Raw genomic sequence first — 26,302 nt, 5'->3', positions numbered from 1 at the left:
CCCAAAAGTTGTAAAATCCAATTGTCACAGAGACAAAAAAAAATTTTGGTTGGGGTTACAATTATAAAGTATACAGTTCCGACAAATTCAACTTCAGAACAAACCTACAGAACCAATCTTGTACATAACCCGGGGACTGCCTGTATTTGCATTTGTTCTCGTCTCGTCCAATGTATGTGAACCCCTTATTGATTGACACACAAATTCATGAAGCGTTCCATATTTTTGCAGTCATCCCGGACAGTGGAGCATATTACCCCCACCATTTGGTAAGGACTGGAATCTGCTGCTTGGAGACCCTTTTATTATTTACCATATTACATTCTTACTCTACGCATTACACGCTCACCACTCCAGCGGCTCTCCATATGCCCCCATTACACCTTGTATCCAGCTTTCTCTCAATTTTTTATCAATAGTCTCCTTATACTGTACGGGTTTAACTGCATTTCCTCAGTGTTTCACCATTTTTTGCTCTGTATCCCCTGGGCACCCTTCCCCTGGTGCCTTTTTTGTGTCATTACAGCATTATGCAGTTTTACATTGTACCAATAGAGATCCATATTTTTAATTGTCATTCTCTCTTGCGTATAGTCTTGTCCTCCTTCCCCTCGCTCTGTGGGGAACAATTTGTTTTTATCTGTCTAGTTTTTTGAGGCAATAGACTATGTGCGTCCACCAACATATGGGTGACCCCACGGCATTAAGGTGGCATTATGATGCAACATTAGTGGTACTCTTTGTTGTTTTTCTTGTCCCCTCCCTCTCAGTCTGCTCCTATCATTTTGATTTAACCCCTTATTGATTGTACAGCACATTGGAATTAATGGTGCTCTATAAATAATTATAATAAAGATAATTCGGTGCAAATTAGAACAACATGAACTTGACTTGAAGAGGTTGATAAATCCTCCACACTATATCATGCTTATGGCACCCCTGACAAACAGCTTTGAGCTACTCATTTTTTTACGAACATCTTTGAGACAGTAGAAAACTCTGTAGATGAGCAGTAGGCCCCATTTACTTACTTGGTTAAAATCCAGAACACACATATGTAGGGTATGACCTTCCCTGGTGTCTTCTCTAAGAGATGGTCTTTTGCAGAGGTTTCTCTGTCAGGGGTGTAACTACAGTGGTAGCAGCCAAAGCTGCTGCTATGGGGCCCGCAGTGTCAGGGGCCTCAGCATTTGGGTTATTGAGTGTGCATATGCTGGATGTGTGTATATATGCTGTATGTCTGTATAAGGAGATGTGTACCTGTTCTATAAATGTGTGCATATGTGATGTGTATATGTTGTATATCCATGTATATGCTGCATGGGTGTGTATGGTACTGTTTGTTATGGTGTATATGGTGTATGGTGTATGGTACATAGATTGTTATGGCGAGCTTACCCATATTGCGATCTTGCCCAGGATAGCAGCAACCCTGACACGCGTTTCGGCTGATAGAACAGCCTTCGTCCCCCAGACGAAGGCTGTTCTATCAGCTGAAACGCGTGTCGGGGTTGCTGCTATCCTGGGCAACGATCGCAATATGGGTAAGCTCGCCATAACAATCTATGTGCATTGATTTTTAGGTTACCAAATTTATTATCTTTTATGCTTCCCATTATGATTGTTTCTATATCTGCATTTGGCCACTGATGCTCTTACATATTACTTACCTAGGTGTATTGATCGGTTGCCTGTGATGCAACTCTTGCTTGTGTCCCCCCCTCATAGTGGGTTCACTTTTAAACCATTTTGTTGTTATTTGACCCAATAAAATTCACAATCTTTTACTACTGATTACGTTTTTTTGCTGTTCATGTTGGTTTTTTCACCCCTCCTCTTTGAGGGTTGAAAGATAGGTACTGATTCATGTTTTCCAACAAGCCCCATGAGTACAATCTCTACAGGGAAGGTTAATTATACTATTACAGATATTTTGCACTTGCAATCATTATATATTTTTTTCCCTTCTCTACAGTGTGTGTTCAATTTTAGTTACTATATGTATGTATATAAGTATATAAATGTGTATATATATGAGTGTATAAATGTGTGTGATTGTAACTCACATGTGTGAGTACACAAATATGTATATATTTTTTTAAGGATGAAGATGGGCTCCATTCAGAAGTTTGCTATGGGCCCTGCCTCTCCTTGTTACACCCCTGTTTTCTGTCTCACTTTTGCTACATGTACAGATATAATGTTACAGATCAGAGTGATAATCCACTGAAGGCTCCATTCTATAGAAATCCTTATCACAACTACTGGAAAGTAAGGCGCCAATATTTAGAGATTTGGCTTTCCTGGCTGAATGTGAATGATCATTGTGCATGGTGTCTGTCTGGCTGCAACCAAGGCCTTTTCTTTTCAAAAAGAGGCACAAAAATCAAGAAGAAACAGACCTTCTTTGTTGCTATGGAAACAATTTAGTTTGTGTGGAGTCTTTAATCACACATGCCTCTGTTTGTATCAGAGTCTATCTAGACATCCCAGTCTGGGAGGGGGAGGGGTAGAGGGATGCAAGGATTTCTGAGTTACCGAACATAAAGCTAGAAAAAAGCAAAGGGAAACCTCATTTAAAGGGGATGTAAGTCACAGAGACTGTAAGAGAACAGTGATCCTGCATCTATCAGAAAAATTAATTACTTGGGAGAACATGGTTTCTTAAATGCACCTGTGTAGCCAAAGGTTATTTTCTCTAAAGATACACATTTGCTGCCACTGTTTACACAGGAAGAAGTTTACAAGTATATTAGAAAATTTTCACTTTACAATAAATTACCTTTATTTGGTGAACCATTTTCGACTTAACCATAACGGTTCATGCACAAAATTAGCACCCTTCACCGGCCCACTGTCAGGGTTGTGAGTCTGTGGACCCTCTGGACCACCGCGAGAGGTGGTACTAGCCGACACCTGGGACCGGGATGGTCTTGCTGAGGCGGGGTACCACCAGGTCGTTCCACCTGCGGTGGCAGCCAAGGTAGCAATGCAGGAGACAGTAGGACTTACGTCAGGAAACCGGAGCAGGCACACGGGACATGAACACAGGATACGCTGGAGACACAGGAACACAGAGGAACACTGGTAACGCTGGAGACACAAGAACATCGAGGAACACTGATAACACTGCAGACACAGGAACACGGAGGAACACAGGTAACGCTGGAGACACAGGAACACATGTAACATTGGAGACACAAGAAAACGGAGGAACACTGGTAACACTGCAGACACAGGAACACGGAGGCTTTCTTTTCACAGGAATACTTGAAGATCCGGCAGGGAATGATGGGGGCTGCTGGATTAAATGCATTCCCGGAAGTGGCCAGCGCCAATCACCTGCGCGCTGGCCCTTTAAATCTTGAAGTAACGCCTGAAGAAGGGGCCTAGTCCGGGCAGGAGCGTGGAGAGGTAAGTCCATGGCAGCGGGGCCGGGATTGGGGCACCAGAGAGAAACACGGTGCATCCGCGATCCGCGGTATGGATCGCGGGGGTGCCCATGCCCATGACACCCATACTGTAGTCCATACTGGGTCCATAAAATACCTCTGTATAAAGGCTCATTCTTTTTTGTTATTTATTCTGTTATCTGTGATGTCCATGAGTAGCCTACTAATCCTTTGTATTCTACGTGCCAATTCCGTTGCAAACAAATTGGAACATACGCTGTAAGGCTACATTCACACTAACGTATGGGGGACGTATATACGGCCGATATATGTCCCCCATAGGCAGCAATGGGCGCACGGCACACTACAGGAGCGGACCTGTCCTATCTTTTCCCGTAATACGGCGCCGTGCGCCATAGGTTGCTATGGAGAGGGGCGGGGGTGAGCTGCGCTCACCTCCTCCTCCTCTCCCCGTACACTGCCGTTGCCCGCTACGGTACGGTACGGGCGGGCAACGGCAGTGTGAATATAGCCTTAGATGTCTGGAGGAGAAATGCATAGGATTACTTTGAATCGGCTTTTACAAATTATCCATAATTCTGTCGATAATAGGTTATGGTAACATTAATAATCTAGACGCAGCCAGTTTGAGCGTTAAGGTTCAGCCCTTGAACCCTTTAACATATTTAAGTGATTTTGAGATGTTTTTTTTGCGACACATTGGGGGAGATTCATTATGGCTTCTCCACCTGTTTCCACTCATATTAACTAAGAGGCCGGGCCACTGTATTTTGTTAGTAGTACCTTTAAGGCCATTTTGCACTCTGACCATTGTATTCAATGGGTTGTGTCAGTGTTGTCGTTTTTTTAACATGTGTGAAAATCTCAGCATGCTCTACTTTTGCAAGTCACTCACATAAAAAACCCCATGCAAATCTATGGAGACGCATCAAAAACCCATTGCACTCTGAGACACATGCAAGTGCAATGCGTTCTTTTCACTGATCAATTGCCATAGAAAAGACAAACCACAGTCATGAGTCTTTTTCATTAGCTTTTTATGGGTGTTATCTGTACATAAAAAACTAATTGAAATGCAAAAAAAAGCCTGTGAAAAAAGCAAAACGCTAATGAATCAGATAAAAAAACTGATGAAAAATGCAGGCAAAAATGTCAGTTTTTCACTTGTGGCACTCGGATGTGATCTGCAACACTGCGGCGGAGGTGCTGCCTCTTCCCCGGACCGTCCCGCTCTCTCCATAGGCCGGTGGTGACTGCCGCGCGTCATGCTGCAGTCCTCGCCCCTAACAACGCCCCATCCCCTCCCCCTCATGAATACATTGGACCGCTTGGCGAGCGTTCCGACGTTTACATTGTACTCCACCGCAGTGTTAGATAGCATTACCGGAGGTTTCCGGTAACGCTATCCTTCTAACATTGCAGCGTTTCTTCGAGAACTAGGAGCTGCTTACTTCACCCCATTTATGGGTGACAGGTCCTCTTTAAACCTTTTTGCTTTTTAGATGGAAAGTCATATCACTGAAAGTTTTTGTAGAAAACCTTTGCCATGTGTTTTCTTTTTCATGACATAATCTTTCTTCATCAAGGAGGATGATAAGGAGGGTTTTAGTGTTTTTTTCACTATATAGAACGAAGCCTGTAACTCTACTCCGTTCTGCAACAACTCCAGATACAGAATGGAGTCATTGGAGAACAGGAGAATAGTTTAAACTTCCCTCTTTTACCATACTTTGTGATTTTTAATCCTGAATTGACTGACCAATCACAGCTGTCGGTAGGGCAGGACTTCTGTTGGTTCTAGTGACATGTGCAGGGGGATGTTCCCTTGCAATCCTACAATACTATATGATACAATAAAATTTTATCCCCAAAAAAGAAATTGCTATGTAATTCCCGGAAACCAATTACACTTTTATATATATCACAGTAGTACAAAAATAAAACATTTCTTTCTCTTGATTACCCACTAAGCTAATCTATACCCACTGTGGCAATGCATTTTTATTTTCTTATGCTAGTACACAAGCTGTAAAAGTTAATTGCCATTGATAAAAACAACTGCCTGTTTCTTCTTCCCTGTTAATCTTAAATTGTATGTATCTTTCTGTATGTATAACTTGTACACTATCCTTTTAACCACCGCCAATAATCTTTCTTATTCAATTTAATCACCGCCTTCTTATTCAATCCCAACCACAGTACTAGCACTTTGTATTACTTTTTATATACTTTTTATATACAGTTCCAAAACATATTGGCCCACATTTACTTAAAACAGTTTAGTGTGTAATGTGCAGTTTGCCTGTGTAGCATGCAGAGGGCGCCAGATTCAGGATTTCTGGTGCCAGTTTTTCATGAATCTGGCGCTCCCAGCACTGCCCCGACAGAGTGCACCACTTTTTTTTTGTTGCACCTCTAACATGGGCCATGTGACACACTCTTGTCGAACTTTGCATGAAGTCAGACTGTGCACCAGAATCTATCTATTTTTTTAAGTAGTTCCCAATGCAGAAGCTGCATGGTATTATATGACATACTAAACAAGCATAAAAAAAAAACACTGACGCATGCTTAGTGGAAAATATCGAAATTTCTTTTGTTGGCACGGCCTTTATTAAGATAACAAAATTTAACAATTCAACTTAAAACTTTATTTGTTAACATCAAACTAGAATGCTCAGCATAAAGCCAGCTTACCAGATTGTATATAAATTGTCCAGTCATAAAGAGTGACTAACCGATATGGCTAAAATAGTCATTTATGACAAATTTGGCCCCACGCCACCAACAGCCAATTCAATCATTGTTTGCAAATTTAAGTTCAGTGTGTCTAAACCAAGTTCAGGGAGGTGAACCAAGTCACTCCTCCCTTTAGATCCACATGACAAAAAGAAAAAAACGCCCAGTGATGGCATGAAACGAAATAGGGAAGTATTGATCCTTTTCCAAGTCTTCTCACAATACCTCAAGTCACGACTTCTTAACCATAAGAATGTACAGAACATCTCTTCTCTGCCCAGAATACTAAGGAATGCCCTAAAATCCATACAGTATAACCTGTAAAAACTAAATAAAAGGATAGGAATAAGAATGATCAACAAACATATAACCGATAACACTTTGAATCCCACCTCCTTAAATGCTTTATGACGACTCGCTCAGCCCAAGGCGAGCACCCTCAGTTGCTGCCCCTATCCTGAAACAGTGCGTAGAGAAATATTTATGGCCTAAACCCATATGGAACAAACACTTCTTTAAGACCATTCTAAACTGAAACTGCGTTAGTGGGGCGCCAGACTCATGGACCAAAAATTGAGAGGCAATAACAGGCCTATATACCAGATAGCGTGTAACACAGGTCACTGGGCTCAATTCCAGCAATGAGATCCAAGTACCCCTGCCACGCTGATCAGTTTCGGAATAAGGTAAAAATAACAAAACAAACTCACCTTTAAGTTTAACATGTTGACACATGAAACCTCCACCACTGACACTGTTTCTGGGCAACAGCTCCCCGATCCAAAAAAGCACCAAAAAATAATAAAATAAAAGCATTAGAAAACAAAACACAATCAAAATTAGAATAACAAACCACAGAGGTAGCCTCACAAATGCCGGACAAAATCTCTAGAGAAATTGGACAACGACCATCCTTAACATAATGATCTCTTTTATATTTATGATCTCATTATAACACACAGTGTAAGCAAAGTTGTGTGATGCTAACAAGCCGTGCACCTGTGTGACATCACATGACCATGGACCGGTGTTTATATACAGGAAGAAAACATAGAAGCTTTTTTGTAGAATGACAGCAAGCAGAGATCTAGAAAACCATGAGGAATTGATATAGAATGTATATTGGAAAGTTTAATAACTTTTCATTACACAAACAATGATAATTATTTGCTGTTATATGCTTAAAGTGGACAACCCCTTTAATTTTGCTGCAATTTCAATTCACCAAGCTGTTGAAAGATACTCCTTCTCAGAAATTAAGTCTAACAAGTCCTGTACTGACTCAAGCCTTTCCATCACTATTGTAATCATCCCTATGTATAATTCTTGTATTAATTCAGCATCCGTGGGAGTCATCCGTGTTATACTAGCAGGACAAAAATATTTTCTATGGGGATCTTGACTCCATCCTAGGAAAATGAAAGCACTGTATTCAGACCCTTTGCTGTGGCACTCATATTTAATTTACATGCTGTCCATTTCCTTCTGATCCTCCTTGAGATGGTTCCAATTCCTTCATTGGAGTCCAGCTGTGTTTAATTAACCCCTCTGTGCCGTAGCTCTATGGGCTGAGTCCTCTTCATACAAGGGTGGGGGTTGTTGCATATTGCAGCAAACCCCCACCACTAATAAACCGACCGCAGCTATTAACCCTTTCATTGCCGCCGGCAAAGCCGCCGGCGGCATTTAAAAGACGGCGGCGCGTGGGCGCCGCCATCTTTATTACGATTGTCGCTCCCCCTAACGTCATCGGGGGGGCGGCGATCATTTGCCATGGTAGCCTCGGGTCTTCGTTTGACACGAGGCGACCTGGCTTCTGCAGATTCGTTACAATGAGCCAGTGGCTCATTGTAATGAATGAGCTGCAAAAATGCCATATATTGCAATACAGAAGTATTGCAGTATATGGTAGGAGCGATCTGACCATCTAGGGTTAATGTACCCTAGATGGTCTAAGAAATAGTGAAAAAAAAAGGAAAATAAAGTTTAAAAAATAAAAAAAATTAACAAAATATTAAAAATTCAAATCACCCCCCTTTCCCTAGAACTGATATAAAACATAATAAACAGTAAAAATCACAGACACATTAGGTATCGCCGCGTCCCAAAATGCCCGATCTATCAAAATATAAAAACGGTTACGGCCGGCGGTGACCTCCGAGAAGGGAAATGGCGCCCAAATGTCTGAAATGCGACTTTTACACCTTTTTACATCACATAAAAAATGGAATAAAAAATGATCAAAATGTTGCACAGACCTCAAAATGGTAGCAATAAAAACGTCGGCTTATTTCGCAACTAACACCTCATACAGCTCCGTACCCCAAAGTATGAAAAAGTTATTAGCGTCAGAAGATGGCAAAAAATTTTTTTTCTTTTTTGTACACATTCGTTTAATTTTTGAAAATGTATAAAAACACAATAAAACCTATATAAATTTGGTATCACCGCGATCGCACCGAACCAAAGAATAAAGCTGAGGTGTTATGTGGAGCGCACAGACAAGGTCGTAAAAACTGAGCCCACAAGAACGTGACACACTTGCGGGTTTTCTAAAAAATTTTTAAACATTACTTGAAAGTAAAATTTGTTACGCACAAAATAAGCCCTCACACAGCTCTGTACACGTAAAAATGAAAAAGTTATGGATTTTTGAAGGTGGAGAGCGAGAAATGAACAAAAAAACCCTGCGTCCTTAAAGGGTTAAACTGAGTGGCCCTGATTAGGAAAGGCACACACCTGTCTCAGTGTGGCAATTCCGACAGTGGCAGATTCAGGGTGTGTTCACACGTTGCAGTTAAAACTGCATCGCAATCAGCTTTGAGGTGGTTTTAGGTGCAGTTTTGTCAATTGAACAGGTGAAAGACATGAACTGAATGAGTGAATTTGATTTCACTCGTTCAGTTCATGTCTTTCACCTGTTCAATTGACAAAACTGCACCTAAAAACACCTCAAAGCTGATTGCGATGCAGTTTTAACTGCAACGTGTGAACGCACCCTCACCGCAAAGGAAAAAGTGTATTTATATTTTAATAGATATTTTAGGACACTTTGATATTTTACATGTTTATGATTTAACTTGTTTACATTTATTTATATTAAGTATTTTTGTTTTACATGAAGGGGGTGATTAAAATTTTTCCTTTTTTTCAGTATTTTTAAAAACCTTATATTGTTTTGTTAATATTTTAGGCCCACTTAAAGAGGACCTGTCACCCTGAAAATTGGCACTAGGATCTGCTTACTAAAGTAAACAGCTCCTAGTGCTTAAACAAACGCGGCAGTGTTACAATGTTAGCGTTATCGGAAACCTCTGATAATGCTAACTAACACTTCTGCGCTGTACATTACAATTACCGGACCACTCTCAAAATGGACCGGCGTATTCATAAGGGGGCAGGATTAGGGGCATGACACGTGGCAGTCACAGCTGCCCTATGGAGCGAGGGGGGCAGTCCGGGGAAGAGGCAGCACCTCGGACCGCCCCTCATGAATACGTTTGCAATATACAGTGCAGCAGTGTTAGTTAGCGTTATCGGAGGTTCCTGAGGTCACCCCTGAGGAAGTCACACCTTTGTGACGATACGCGTGGGGTCTGTCCGCCTCCCCCGCTCTCTGACCATGCCTTCATGTTTCCTACACATGGGTATATGATATTGACAGCGGTATTGTATTGTTCAGGCATATTGCTGGTTTGAATTCGTATTTGGTCTTTATTACATGTTGTATTTACCATTTGATTTTAAAATCCATACATATTTGCCTGTTCAAACATCATGGTATTTATTGCATCGTCAGATTGAGCTAGGGAGTGAAGGGTCCATGGTTGACCCTTGGTAGTTCAGGTACACCCTTCGGGTGTATGTTTTAATATTCTTTTTTTCTGTCTTGTCCTTTACGGTTAAAGTGATCTGTTTACTAAACTTTGTGTATATTTCCTAGTCCATTGTACGCATCCAACTGTCTTTTCTTTGTGTAATTTTTCATGGTTATTTGGGATAGGTGGAGTTCCTTCCACTAGCTTTATATAGGTAGTGCCTGTCCTCTCTTGTTGTGTGTTAAGCCATCGTGCTACCCACCTAATAGTTAGACATCTTATCTCAGTCTATCTCTAAGAGCTATACTATCTGGTAGCCTCTATAAGATTATAATACAACTCAGATTACTGTAAACTGCTATATTAAAATTGATCTTCTGCTCAGCTAAGCACACACAACGGCAAATTTACTTACTCAGTTCTGACGCGATCCCGTGGTGCGTTGTCTGACGAGGATTCAGGTCCGGCGCGATTCACTAAGATCGTGCACCAGTGGCGTAACAACGCCGTAGCAGCCGTAGCGGTTGCTACGGGCCCGGACGTCTCAGGGGCCCGGGATAACGACACTCAATGATAAATTCTCCGCCGTCCATCCCGGGCCCCTGAGACGTCCGGGCCCCGTAGCAACCGCTATGGCGGGATGGACGGTGGAGAATTTATCATTGAGTGCCGTTATCCCGGGCCTTCTCTCCCTGATGGCCAATACAGCACAATAACAGGCGCCCGCTCCCCACACTGTAATGGGGCACCGCCTGCTGTGCTGATCATGCCCGCCCACCTGTACGGACCGAGCTCACTCTCTCGCCCGCCCACAAACTTCTCCCGCCGCTGGAACAGAATCCTGCCCTCCCTCACGGCCGACGGTGCAGCCAGCGCTCTTCAGATATTACAACCGCCCGCGGCCCGCCCTCTCATCGGCCTGACGAAAGAACTATCCGGAATCCTCCCTACCCCAACACTGCTGCCAATAGTTGCTACGGATCCCCAAACTCCCGCCCAAGCCAGCCGTCTATTCCCTGCCCGCCCAATCAACACAGTAACTTTTTGTAAATCTGTATTTTGTGTGATCTATATGTATATATGTGTATATATGACTGTTTGTATGTGTATGTGTGTGTATATATGACTGTATATATGTGTATGTGGGTATATATGCCTGCATCTATGTGTATGTGTGTATATAGGCCTGTATGTATGTGTATTTGTGTATATATATGCCTGTATGTATATGTATGTGTGTATATATGCCTGTATGTATGTATATATGCCTGTAAGTATGTGTATATATGCCTGTATGTGTGTATATATGCCTGTATGTGTGTATATATGCCTGTATGTATGTGTATATATATGCCTGTATGTATGTATATATTCCTGTAAGTATGTGTATATATGCCTGTATGTATGTGTATATATGCATGTATGTATGTGTTTGTGTGTATATATGCCTGTATGTTTGTATATATGCCTGTAAGTATGTGTATATGTGTATATATGCCTGTATGTATGCATATATGCCTGTAAGTATGTGTATATATGCCTGTAAGTATGTGTATATATGCCTGTATGTATGTGCATGTGTGTATATATGCCTGTATGTATGTATATATGCCTGTAAGTATGTGTATGTGTATATATGCCTGTAAGTATGTGTATATATGCCTGTATGTATGTGTATGTGTGTATATATGCCTGTATGTATGTATATATGCCTGTAAGTATGTGTATGTGTATATATGCCTGTAAGTATGTGTATATATGCCTGTATGTGTGTATATATGCCTGTATGTGTGTATATATGCCTGTATATATATATATATATATATGCCTGTAAGTATGTGTATGTGGGTATATATGCCTGTATGTATGTGTATGTGGGTATGTATGCCTGTATGTATGTTTATGTGGGTATGTATGCCTGTAAGTATGTGATTTCTGCATGGCCCCCCTTCCCCTTCAAAAATATATACATATTTGTACAGACATGATTATAAAATCACATGCATTTACACAGTCATATATACACACATTTATATATTATACACACACTGGTGCACATTTACTAAGGGCTGTGCGCCACTTTTCTGTCTGACTTTTCTGTGGTGCATTCTGTCAGGACAGTGCAAAGGGCACCAGATTCATGAAGAACGTGCGCCAGAAATCCGGAATCTCACGCCCCCTGCACACTACACAGGACACTGCACATAGTACACACTGCACTATGCTTAGTAAATGTGCACCAGAGTGTGTATAGTATATAAATGTGTGTATATATGACTGTGTAAATGCATGTGATTTTATAATCATGTTGGTACAAATATGTATATATTTTTGAAGGGGAAGGGGGGCCCCATGCAGAAATCCGCTATGGGGCCCAGCCTCTCCTAGTTACGCCCCTGTCGTGCACCCTAGTTCTTGCAGGTGTCGCTGCTGCACCGAGGTCTGCCGGAGTTCACCTTCTTCTTCCTGGTGCATGTGAGTGCTTGATCTTGCGAAACAATTCGTTTTTTAAAATTCTGCGTTTTTTCGGAATCCATCGGGTTGTCCGATGGCCACGCCCCCCAAATTCTGTCACGTGCAAGCCGGTGCCGATGCGCCACAATCCAATCGCGTGCACCAAAAACCCTGGGAAATTTGTCGCAAATCAGAAATATTCGGGAAACCTGACGAAAGTGCAGCGTTCGGACCCTTAGAGAATGAGCCCCAACATGTTTCGCCTATACTGGTGTCATCAGGGGTTTAGGGCTGACTCCCGTCTTGTTGATTGGAGCAGAAGTATAATTTAATGGTGACAAATTGTTGAAGTAGTAGAGGAACAATAATTGTTTCTTGGATATAGAAATTAGCCTGTAATTGCTAAAAGAAGGTGTAATCGGCGTGAGCTGAAGTCGCGCTCAACATGGAATTAATTTCCAAGGAACAGTATTTGAAATCCAATACTGGTTTATTGCTGCTACGCGTTTCGGTCCGGTACCCGGACCTTCGTCAGGCTCAGAACCACACGCCGATTGCATGCTACTACCTATCAGTCTACCCCTGGGCGGATAAAGCTAGAAAGAAGATCAGCGCCGGGAATCTCCCATCTTACTTTATATGCACAGTCCCTTGTGAGCACCTTTTAATTGGTCTTTCAGATCATTTTATTCGGCTTTTACGGTATCACACGAGAAGAGCGCTCCTGTCTCTTTTTTGTCTCCTTCCTCCCAATTGGAGACTCGGGGTTGGTACACTCGCTGACTACCTAACCCCGGTCCCCCTCTCAGGTCCAGCCTGATAAAATAAGGTGTGGCATAGTGTTTTTAGTGGGCCCTTTACCTTTTTTTGCATCTATGAATAAAAGATGACATATGGAGGTAAATTAGTAGACATATACAGATGGAAAATGGAAAGCCTTGTAGATAAAAACCAGATACTGATATTTATAGCAGTATAAAGAGGCATCTGAAATACTTTTGTCAAAATATTTATGTAAGGCCTTTATAAATGTGTCATATTTCCAAGGGTGTGGGGTGAGGAAATACAATCTATTTTGTGTCTGATATTGACAGCCATGGTTTTACAAATTTCTCTTTTCTCTTATTCTACACAAATAGGATGGTGTCACTTACAGCCCCCTCGAGACTTGTTGATGATCGTAACTCTGAATAAGTAAGCCTGATTTTACAAATAATGAGAAATTAAAATTCAATACATGAAATTTTCCATAATCCTAATTAGAATATTTTGCAATATCCAGTCATTTATTCTCATTGCTCAGCCTTCTCCAGCAATCTAATAGAAAATAAGGGGCATTTATCATATGGTCATGCACCATAGTTTATAAAGTTGCCCCCCCAGGGCCACCCTATGCACTAGCTTGATGCTTCACTAGTTGTATCATGTGCCCTGTCATGGGGCAGCCCATTCCGCCTCTTGCCGTGCCCCCTTTTCATTCTCCTCACCCCAGTCCACCTCCACTTGGCATGGAGATGGCGTAAAGGGGAAATTAATCGCAGTAATTGCGATTATTTCAGGACTTTTTCACCTGGTGTACAAGCACTGATAATCTTCCTCGATGAAAGAAAGTGCTGGAGATAACTGAGCGTTGTGCTCAACAATTACCAGTTCTACTATAAATATTGAATAAAATGAAAGATTGAGCGCTTGATCTGTGACTCCATTCTCATTCAGTCGCGGTCAAAATGGTCCCATAGGGGACATCAATAAAACCTAAAACAACCACTCACCCTTTCCCTAGGATCACAGATGATGTATATGATCATATAAGAGCAGAACATGACACCTCAAATATTATATATTCCACATAATGAATGATGACTTGATGTTCTTGTAAGCTGTCATTGTATATATATCCAGCTCTACCATGATTCCCTGTTATCTTTTTTCTCTTATTTACAGTGAAGCTCGAGGCCACTACCCCCAGTGTAGTAGAGATGTCCATTCTTGGTAAGTGATAAATTGAAAAATGACAATTTTTTCTTATGACTGAGATTTACTTCTCCGTTGCAGTTCATTAGACCATTTCCTTCCTCCTATTCCAGGTTTGGCCTGTTTATTGCCCTGTAAAAGTTCATGATGTTTTGGGCTGCAGCCTCTAAGATCAATCATGCGAGGACAGTGGCCTTCATATCATGTACTGGAATGGGACTGTACGGCTCATATACAGTATTTGAATTGTGTTAACCCATTACACACTGCCACTGACAAAGTAATTGAAGAAAGTTCTTTTTTTGTCTTGTCATTACATATGTCTATGGAACTGTGTAGAACTATAAAATTAAAGGAAATCCACCACTTGCCTTGTAGTTTTAGTCACGGACGCATCAGCGTTTTAATGCATATGCAGGATCTTCTTTTCGTTTATGTTCCAGAGAAAACTTAGTTTTAAAATTATGCCTGGTGCTCCAGACTTGAAGACGTTCAGCTCTCCTACTTCCTTAACTAATTACGCCTCCTTCCTGCCCTTATTACCTTCCCCATCTCCCTGAAAGTGGTTTCTATCACTGAAGACAATGAGCAGCCGTCTGCAGTGCACAAGACTGTCCAAAAAGGGGAATGAGTGGGACAGGGAGCTGATAAGCGGAGGAAGAAGGTGTAAATAATTACAGAAAGTAGGCTTTATTTAGAGAGCCTGTAGCATCAGATGCTAATTAGCATAATTTTAAAACTAAGTTTCCTCAGGAATAATAAAGTTTAATGCAAAGGCATTAAAACACTGATGTGTCCATGACTTAGGCTAAAAATTGCAAAAAGAAAGTGGTTGATTTTCTTTAAAAAGATATCAGAGAATACAAGTAAGTTTATATACTACAGATTTTGCAGAAAGGAACAAGCTTCTCCAGATCTTTCAGGTTTCGGGGGTTGTCACTGGGCAACATAGAGTTTCAGCTCCCTCCAAAGGTTTTCTGTTGGGTTCCGGTCTATAGACTAGCTAGGCCAGTCTAGGACTCTGAAATGATCTTCATAGAGCCAATCCTTCATTGCCCTGGCTGTGTGTTCGGGTCATTGTCAAGACTCAGCGATGACTCGTTTTCAATGCTCCTCCAGACTCCGCTCTCGGCTCCGGGGCTCTGGCTCTTACATGTCCACCGAAGCACTTGTGGGCCACCTTCCTGCTCCCTCTGTGTTTCCCGCTCTATTCCAGGAAGCTTGTAGCATCAGTGAGTATCACTCAAAGTTATGCTAAAAAAACAGGGAAATACCACTTGGAGTGTGAATAGAGCTCAATATAATAGACAATAAACAGAGAAATGATATGCTAGGGCACACAAAAAAAAATCTATAAAATGTGGAATGCAATGTTAGGAGTCTCAAAAGAAAAATCTTTTGGAATATCTCAGAGATATCAAGAACACCAGAAAGGACCCAATAAATTACAAAAAAAATGCATATTTAACACGGCCAAACATTTTTTATATGACCATTAGGGCAACACACAGGAATTAGAATTATATGAAATAGAGCAAAGTCAACACACCACCAACGGGTGGTGATAGATCCAAGATGCTTCATTATCATGAGGCATTCTGGATCTTTCATCTGCATACCAGGTGGCAACATGGTCTTGATCACAGATATGAAATCATGTTCCATTATTAAGCCCTTAACGCGTTATGACATACATGTATGTCATAATGACGTGAAGGATGTATGAAGAGTACTCGTGGGCTGAGCCCTCTTCATACATGGTGGACACTGTGGCTGCATATTAGATGACTTGTCGTGACATAGGCAATCATTCGAATTCCCTATGACCTGTGCTCCATTAACTTCAGTACAGTGATTTCCAAGTGATTGGTCACAGAGGTACCTTAGACTTGGGTGTCTCTCATTATCCTAGTAACTGGGGGCCTTTGCATTCAATCTCCAGTGATCTGACACGCATCCTCAATCCTGTGGAAAGGGGATGATTTTTTGTCCTAGGACAAGGTACTACAATAATCAAGAATGAAATAAGGATTCTAGAGACTGAGATTCAGCAATGTCTAATACACCTACATAATTATAACATTTTCCACTTTTATTTATGTCACAATAAAACAGAAAGGGTACAGAGCTCAAACACAAAAATAAATACATATAAAACATAATTTTCATAGGCCATTATATTGCTAATTAGCATCACAAGCATTATGGCATGACTTAAATCACATGCAATTAGGAGGGCTAACATCCCCTTACATCCACTTAAAAAAAAATAAAAGTACAGTTGTTTATTTAGAATCAAGACTCTCGTACATATCTCATTTTGTTAGTCCAGGATAAAAAGGATCCAAGAAAAAATTGGACCAGAGGGAAGTAGGGGCAGCTCTGTAGCAGGGGCTGAGAATTTTATTATTCTATCTCTTAACCCCTTAGTGACGCGGCCTGAAAAGGCTCTAGTGACTGGGCATTTTAGCAGAAAAATGCTTTTTTTGTAATTTATAGTACTTTTTTTTTTATAAATTTTCAAATTAACTCAAAATGAACATTATTACTGTATATACTCGAGTATAAGCCAACCCGAGTATAAGCAAAGACCCCTTATTTTACCACCAAAAGCTGGGAAAACCTATTGACTCGAGCATAAGCCGAGGGTGGGAAATGCATTGGTCACAGCACCCCCCAGTATTTAGCCAGCAAGCTCCCTGTAGTATATAGCCAGCCAGCCCCCTGTAGTATACAGCCAGCCTACCCCTTGTAGTATACAGCCAGCTCTCTATAGTATACAGCCAATTTTCCCCCAGTATACAGCCAACTTACAGCCAGCCCAACCTGCCCCCAGTAGTATACAGCCAGCCCAGCCTGCCCCCTGTAGTATACAGCCAGTCCAGCCTGCCCCCTGTAGTATACAGCCAGCCTAGCCCCCAGTAGTATACAGCTATTCCAGCCTGCCCCCTGTAGTATACAGCCCAGCCAGCACTTAAAAAAATAATAAATTTATATACTCACCCTCCGGCGGTCCCGATGCGCAGCGCTGCTCCCTGACGTCGGCGCAGCTCCTCTTCGGTCTACTGTAACAGCCTGCAGGGCGCGGCCATGTTGTTTGCCGGCAAGCGCATACTATGACGCGGCCGTTGCTGACGTAATAGTATGCGCCGGCCGGGAGATAATATGGCCGTGCACTGCAGTCTGTTACAGAAGAAGGAAGAGGAGCCACGCCCACATTGGGGAGCTGTGCTGCGCATCCCGGCCCCCGGAGGTTGAGTATATAAGTTTATTATTTTTATTGACTCGTGTATAAGCCGAGGTGAGGTTTTTCAGCACATTTGCGGTAATGAATTCCCTATTTTGTTTCAGTCATTTTCATGTATAATATGTACAGTCGTGGGCAAACGGGGCGGCTATGGCGATGCTTTTTGTAGTCTAGATTAAATTTTTTTATATGGGTAACTGTCAATGTATTTTTATGAATATTTATAAATATTTTGTGTGTGTTTTTACTTTATATGTCCCACATGAGGTCATAAAAGACCCCTGGGGACATTTTCACATTATTCTTTTACAAGTTTTCCCCTGTAACTGAGGCATCTATAAGAAACTCAGTTACAGGGGAAATGACCACCTGTGACTGGGGATTCTGATCAGAGCTGTACTGGGTCTAATTAGACCCAGAAGCTCTGTTTAACCCATCCAGCGGTGACATGACCCCTGAGTCTATATAGCTGATGGCATCAGCGGCTCCGCTCCTCCATGCATCACGCTACTTCGGCGCGATGCTGTGAGGAGCGGAGAAGGGAGACTAACAATGTAAGAAATCTGTTGTCTAAAGCAGTTCCTGTATGACCACATTTTGGAAGAATGGTTAGGGATCATTCCTTGGAAGATAATCCTTCTATACAACGTATAACAATGGTTAGCTGATCAATGTTTGCCTCATCTTGGGTAGAGTTATCTGAAACTGAGTAACACTTAGACTGCTTTATCCTATTGTTTTGCTCCTTCCTTTTTGAACATATTCTTTAAGGTGAAGAAGAGGGTCAAACTCTGCGATAAGCTCCATAATGCTCATAAAGTGGCCATTTTTCTGTGAGTTCAATAGCTTTTTCTGCTAGGAATGTAATAGTACTGTATAAGAACATGGCTTCAGTAGCGATAGATTCTTTTGTTGGAGGTCTCATGCTCAGCCATCTGAACATGACCATGCTTCTGATCACGAAAACCTTCTCCAGAAAAGTTGTCTTTTTGGTGTGTTATTAGTTTGCACACATATAGCAATAAACTTTCCTTTGGCTTGGTTTACTGATTCACAGGTTTTTTCTCGGATAAAAGTTAGTTTTCTGCTTTTTCCTTCAATAGATCCGTTTCCTTTTTTACACCTTTGTGTAGCAGACTTCTTCAACAGTTTCAATTCCCAATAGTGGCCTAAATTAGTGGCCTAAATATCTATCATTTTTGAGTAACAGTATTTTGACCAAAGGCCTATGTCATTGCATTGCTTAAATGAGGGCATTTTGTAATCTTTCCCTTTTGCCCCTCCAACATCAGGAACACTTACTCATAGACCTAGTCACCTTGACTGTGGTAATCTTCTTATATTTGTTATTCATGACCTCCTTTCTTTTTAAATCAATTTGTAAATTATGCTAATCAGCCAGAAAGGCTATAGGTGTGTTATCAGAAGGTCTAAGTGCTGTAGCTTCACAGGTATATTACATTCACCGCTGCTGTTTTTTGTTTTAGTGTTGGGACTCCTTGAATTATATTTAACAATTATGCTTGGCGTCTTTTACTTGTCATGCAGGAGAGATAACCATATCAGCAATGCTGAACCGGATCTACATACCTGTATATGTATATATCGATGCATATCTACATATCAATGGACATTTGAAAAAGTTTTATACTTTTTTTAAACAAGTTTAAATTACCCACCAACATATTTATTTTGGGTGGAGGCCTTCGGTTGTACGTGGCATGGAGATGGCCATGTTTATAAGGATGGGACTAAAACAACTACCATAATTTTATCCTTTAATTTACTGTTCATTTAACACTTACATGTAAGCCCAAGGCAAGCCTCAGCCTGGGCTACTGTTACTGACTTTACTCCTGACTCGTCCCATGCACCAGTGATCTCTTTCTCTCACAGATCACTTGGCGGGGATGGGGAGGTGGGCCTAGTGAACTGTGTGCAAGCGAACCTAACACTGATTGGCTAGGACTTGACTGGCAACCATCCAGTGTTAGATATTAAGATAAGGGGAAGGTCAGAAGTGTCTGAATGAAGGTCTTCCCTCTCGTGTGCTGCATGCAGATTCAGTACAGGGAAGGCACAGGTTGCCAGCACACATCTTGGAGGCACATGTGCCACACAGCGGCAGCTGACTGTCAGGAATTGGTGGGGGCCCCACTAATGTGCAAAGTGGTGTTGCCCCAGGATGTTTTCCTCAAGAGCCCTCCCTATAAAAATCCAAGCCCTTAAGAAGATGGAGCAAATTTCACCAATTTCATTGCATTTGGAATTTTTTACCACTTCCCAGTGGAATATTAACTACCGTCACTATGAAGTGCATTTTATTACGCAAAAAACGAGCCCTCACACAGCTCTTTACTTTGAAAAATAAAAAATATATAGATTTTTGAAAGTGTGGAGTGGAAAATGGAAATAAAAAAAACAAAAACGGGCCTGGTCATTAAGGGGTTAAAAGCTTCCCAGCCATACCTTTCCTGCTTGTCACAGTTCTGTAATTTTTGCATTATTACGAAAATGATCTCATTTCACCCGGGGTCAAAGCTGTGAAAAGCTGTGCACTTTCATCCTTTTATTCCTTCCAGTGCTACCAGGTACTAACATATACACAATGCTTGACAATAAAAATGAGGAAAACCTAATTTGCATTAAGTTAATAACTTCATTTTCAGACAGAAACAGGAATGTTATATCTGAAAAACTCATAAACTTCCCAAGGTAATATTGTTTTTACCTCCAGGTGGTTGTAAGTAGACTTACTTTGAAATGTAGTTATATAAAAGATTGCTCATGTCCAAAATTTCCTATCATAACCCATGCTAATTATCAGGATACACTTTCATTAAGGATTCATGTATAATTGTAATTTATCCTTCATAACCCGGAGACAACTAACAGCTTTGCTTCCTTTGAATTTCAATCCACGTGTTTTGCTCTGATCTGAAGAGACCTGCTTCTTGCAAAGAGATTGCTCATTCAAAGTGTGTTTGACAATGATCTATGTACAAGGTATTAAGCTGTAAACACTGTAATGAATGCAGTAAACCATTCTACTTGTAATTAAGGAGACATTATTAGGATGTGAGACTCCACTGAAAGAAAAATACTTATTTACATTTTCGTGGTGTGCCACTGTGATATATGTGTTGACAACTTTATCAGAATTCATTACCCTTAGGTTACTTAATTGGATCAATAGAGAGCATCCAAATAGGATTTTGGAAACAGCTTAAAAAATATCTTGAGCAAAGAACTTGAGCAAAGCAAACCTGTCACCAGAAATGTAATTTCTAGCTGGTGACAGGTTCCAGTAGCCTATGCATTCTGAATCATTTCAGTAGTTTGTAGAAGTTTAATTCGCATTGCCTGGCTCCCTGCGAGCAGCATGTGGTGAGTCCCCAGGGAGGTGCAGCCTGTATCATCCTCCTCTCCTCCACACTCATGCAGCTCCCTCACCCCTTAACACTTCCTATCATGTGCATTGAGCAGGCACGGGAGATAGGGAAATGGTGTGGAGGAGAGGAAGAATGAATAAGGAGACACAGACACACATAGGCTGCAGCTGCCCCTCCCCCAGGACTCACCATATTCTACTGGAAGGGAGCCAGGTAATGTGTATTAAACTTATATAACTGCTGAAATGATTCATAATGCTGCCAAAGGTATTTTAAAGTTCTACATAGTACAGGCTGGTAACAGATTCGCTTTAACTGCTAAACATCAAAGTACGAAAATACTTGTCCTAATTAGTGGGCCATTACCATATGAGTACGAGTATACTCGTCCTGATTAATGGTGCTGATACCTGCTGCTTCTGCACCCCTGACCCGCTGCAGAACGATCATAGGGTCCCGGGAGGTTGCCATAGCAAGACTGCCATGTATGGAGGCCTATTAGGCCCAGCAAACTGTCTATGAAACACTAACAGATACAATACATTGCAGTACAGAAGTATAGCAATGTATTGTATAAGGCATCAAGATATCCCTAGAGTTAGTCCCTTAGCGGGCCAGTAGAAAAAAAGTAAAAAAAAAAATTTTTTTTAAATGAATACAATTAAAAAACGCCCTCATAACCTCCCCTATATAGAGGATTAAAAATAGAAAAAACAGGATGTTGACAACTTTTACCTGGTTTCATATTTGTAAGATCAATGAAAACAAGAGTAAATTATTGTTGCTAAATGGAACCCCAATTATGGAGAATGATCTTAAAAACATTTTCTATTTGTGGTCTCCAGAACGATTATGTTATCTGGGTGAATATATATAGCAACCTCCTTAGAAAGCATTATTAAAAATAATCTGATGAAATTAACATATAAAATAACAAATGTAATTAAGTTGCGTCTGTTAGAAGGAACCACTAATATACCAATAATACCACTACTATTATATAATTTGGGATTCAAAAATAATTGATAGGTTTTGTGTGGAAAGGAAGACCCCCATGAGTGTATAGAGGAGCATGGGAAGGGGGGGGGGGGGGGGGGTATACAGCCAAACCTATTGGAATATCAAAGAACCAAAACAGCTCTGGCAGGATACTAAAGAAGCCCTATTATAGGAGGTTGGCTGGGTGGTCCGTTATAACCGCCAGCTTTAGAATCTACAAATGCCATGTTGACGGTTTGGCACCAATACCATACCTGCCAAAAGTACCTTTGATTTTGGGATGGCAAAATATAAAGTTACAAGCAATTGTTCTTTGAATAAAGGGCCAGATCCTTTTTTTTGTATCTTTCTTTTTATTGTTTTAATATATAACAACATGTAACAGATAATACAGTGCATGTATTACAATGATTCCATATGAAAGCTTGTTATATGTGATTACCCAAAAGTAAATGAATTTCAAGCAATACATGCCTTAACAAAAAGGACTAAGCAACATAAAACATAATACACATTGCTCACTGGAGCTCCTCCAGATGTTTTTTCTATGATTTAGAATTGCCACTACTAAATTCTAAGCGGTTTAGGTAATTCTAATCAGAAATGGGTAGACGGATGGGTACTCGGTCCAAGCTGCCCACAGTTTCTCACATACGTTCTGATGACCATTTGTTTTGTTGTATACTGTACATAAAATTTATTGTACGGAGGGAAGGAAGGTTGATTTTCAATTTTTAGCTATAAGATTTCTAGTTGAATTTAAATAATGAGATATAATTGTTGCATGAGAGAGTGGAATATTTTCCAAACCTAGAGACAGCAAGGCAATACCTGGATCCCATGCAATTCGGTATGGGATGATAGCTCTTAGCTTTGAGTAGATTGATTTCCATAAATTGTTAACAAGATGTATAGTAGAGAGCCCATCTCTTCCTTGCATCTCCAACATATGTTTGAAGATTGTGGGTAGATTTTTGCTAACCTATATGGCAGTGGTGGCGAACCTATGGCACGGGTGCCAGAGGTGGCACTCGAAGCACTCTCTGTGGGCACCCAGGCCATCACCCAGCACAAAGGTCACCATTCAGGACTCCTCCTCCTGCAGTCACAGGCAGCCCAGAACGTGGCATTTTCAGCACTATTTTAAAGTGACTTGAAGAGTAAGGGAGGAGCAAGGAGGAGTGGGCCGAGCTGGATTATCATTGAAGCCCCTTCTCTGGGCCTGCCATTCATCCTGTTGAGGGGACCTTAGAGGGAAACAATAATAATCCGAATTTCTCCATCATTCTACTGTATTGGTGTTTTCAGGGCTCCAATACGTTCTGTGACACAGCAGGGAGCAATAAGTTACTTTAAATTGGCATTTGGCACTTTGTAAAAAATATGTGGCTTTCGGTTGTAGTTTGGGCACTCAGTCTCTAAAAGGTTCACCATCACTGCTATATGGTGTGAAGTACCACCTACACATTCATTTCCTTGCTGTCTCTTGGCTATTGACACATTTGGATGTGTTAGTAGAAAGCGAAAAAGCATCATCCCATGAAGATGGCTTATATATACGTTATTTAGTTCTTGTTCCCATTTTGTCTGAAATGGTAGTTTACCTTTTTGAACTAAGAGTATTATCTCTTTATATCCCTTGCTGATACCTTTTTCGTGACTTCTTTGTTGTGAAAGAATGCATTGTATAAGGGCCCTTGACATTTCAGATATGACTTTAGATTCTGTAATACCTCTCCTACTCTTAAGTATTTATAAAAATTGCTTTTAGGAAGTTGATATTCTTCTCTTATGTTTTGAAAGGTATTGAGGGGAAGTCTTTATTCCATAAAAGTAACCCTGCCCTGGGTTGAAACGCATAGTAAAGATTGCATATTTATCTGGTTCATCAGATTCAATTTTAACCCATTGTTTAGATTTATCATTATTCCACCAAACTTAGACTTGGTCCAGTATCGTGGCATAGTAGTATGCTTTTATGAAGGGACTGTTTAGGCCACTTTTTTTCCATCGGTAAGTGTAATATTTTTGCTGCTACCCTAGCTTTCCAGATTTCCAGATGAACTTCTGCATTACTTGTTGAATGCGTGATAAAGTATTGAGTGGAACTGAAATTGGAATGTTTCGAAAAACATACAGTATTTTGGGTAAAAGTATCATTTTGGTGACGGCTATTTTACCTAGCCAAGATACTGGATAATTAGAGAAGGATTGAATATCCTTTTGTTGTTGTTCTACTAAAGAGGTATAATTAGTTGATGAAATGTTACTTATTGGATAAGTGAGGGAAATTCTTAAATAGGATAGATTCCCTTTGACCCATGTGAAGGGAAAGTTAGCTTTGAGTATTTCTTGAGCTGATTGAGATATGCCCATTTTAAAATTAAGGATTTGGATTTGTTAACCTTATAGTAACTACCTGAGCTGAATTCTTTAATGATTTTAGATACATAGGGTAAAGAATTATCTTGAGATGACAGGCAGATGATCACATCATCCGCGAAAATGCCAATTTTGTGATTTGTAGCACCTATCTGAATGCCTGTGATATGTGGGGAGTTTCTAATTTGTTGTGCAAAGGGCTCCATCATAAGGGCACCCTTGGCGAGTTCCGTTATTTATCTTAAAATATTTAGATACTGATCCAGATGTATAAGTCCTTGCCGTCGGGTTGTTATACAGAGCCGAAGTTAATAAAATAAATTGTTCAGGTAGTCCAAATTCCTCCACAGTTCCCCTCATAAATAACCAATGGACTCTATTGAACACCTTCTCTGCATCCAAAGATAGGAGCAGAGGAGGCGTTCGGCTTGCTTCTTCCTTAGCTATTATGTTGATAAAACGTCTAGTCGCATCTACGGTTTGACATCCTGTGACAAAGCCTACTTGATCGTGATGAACAATAATAGGTAAGACATCCACTAATCTATTGGCTAAAATTTTGGCATAAACCTTCAGATCTGAATTTAATAATGAGATGGGTCTGAAGTTAGCTGGGCATGTCTGCGATTTCCCTGGTTTGGGAAGTGTAATAATTACTGCCTCTTGCATTTCTTTAGGGAGCTGATGTAATTGAAATACACTATTGAATACTTTTGCCATATATGGGGTAAGGATATTTTGACATTTTTTGTAAAAGTTATTAGCGAGTCCATCTGGGCCAGGTGCTTTATTGAGTTTTAATGTGGCAATAGTATCGTTAATTTCCTCATCTGTGAACGGTTTAGTCAAAGTTGAGATATCTTTTTGTGGAATGTTAGGTAGTTTTGCCTTCTTTAAGAATGCTTTAATATCATCTATAGTGGGTTGAGGAGTTAAGGGGTCATCCTGAAGGTTACAAAGAGATGATTAATAATTAGCAAATTTGTTTGCTATGCCTTGTAGATCCATTATTTTACTGTTATTTGAGGATATAATATACGGAATTCTTGATTGTTGCATTTGGGATTTAAGTTGGTTGGCTAGCAGTGCACCGGACTTGTTACCCTGCCACTAGTGGTTTAGCCTCAGTTTTCTAATTGCAATCTCATGTTTGAATACATTAATAGAGTGTAGTTGATTTTGTAGTGTGGTTATATCTCTTGCCCTTTCTTGAGAAAAGGTTATTTTTATTCATCCTATGTAATTCTGCTAGTTCTTTATTAATTAAAAAGGTTTGTTTGTTGCTTTTTTTCTTTTCGTGTGCCGCTATACTCATATAGTGGCCTCTGAGTTTTTAAAAGCGCACCATAATTTGCTTTGTGATAAGGATTGATTATCATTCTGGTCAAAGAATTCTTTAATGTACAAAATTTTTGTTCTGTATATTTTTTGTTTTTTAGAATGAAGTTGTTTAATCTCCACAATGCATTGGGTGAAGTGCTATATTGTTCATTAATCTTCATTGAAATTGGAACGTGGTCCGGCCACGATATTGTGTGTATGTCAGATTTAACCATACCTCCCAACCGTCCCGCTTTCGGCGGGACTGTCACGATTTTTTAGCCGTGTCCCGCCGCCCCAGGAGGTTAAGAGAATGTCACGCTCTGCTCTGCATTGTCCCAGTCCAAGAGACTGAGTCCCGTCTCCTGGTCCCGGGACACATCGGCTGCAGAGACAGAGGAGACTGTGAATCTGAATTCACAGCAGGGCACAGCAGAGCAGAGCACGGCCCCTTCTCTGCAGCCAGACATTGCGATTATTTTGCCCTTCTCCACACCAAGAGGGATATATCTGTCAGTGAGCTATTAAGCGTAGTATAGCGTCCCGCTTCTGGCACCGGCTCAT

At 40.8% G+C, this 26,302-nt stretch overlaps 1 long non-coding RNA gene across 2 annotated transcripts in view; it reads left to right on the top strand.

The window, feature by feature from the left end:
- Positions 1-26,302, top strand: part of LOC140132732 (uncharacterized) — a 98,519-nt gene that overhangs the window by 24,179 nt on the left and 48,038 nt on the right. For both annotated transcript variants that reach the window (XR_011855703.1, XR_011855704.1), the window contains exons 3-4: positions 13,564-13,618; positions 14,369-14,416. This is a non-coding gene — a long non-coding RNA (uncharacterized lncRNA). The remainder of the gene's footprint in view (positions 1-13,563; positions 13,619-14,368; positions 14,417-26,302) is intronic.

Source organism: Engystomops pustulosus, chromosome 5 (genome assembly GCF_040894005.1).
Source record: "Engystomops pustulosus chromosome 5, aEngPut4.maternal, whole genome shotgun sequence".
In the NCBI taxonomy this organism is placed as follows: Eukaryota; Metazoa; Chordata; class Amphibia; order Anura; family Leptodactylidae; genus Engystomops; species Engystomops pustulosus.
The sequence above is the reverse complement of the archived record's forward strand: the minus strand, read 5'-3'. Positions and strand labels throughout refer to the sequence as shown.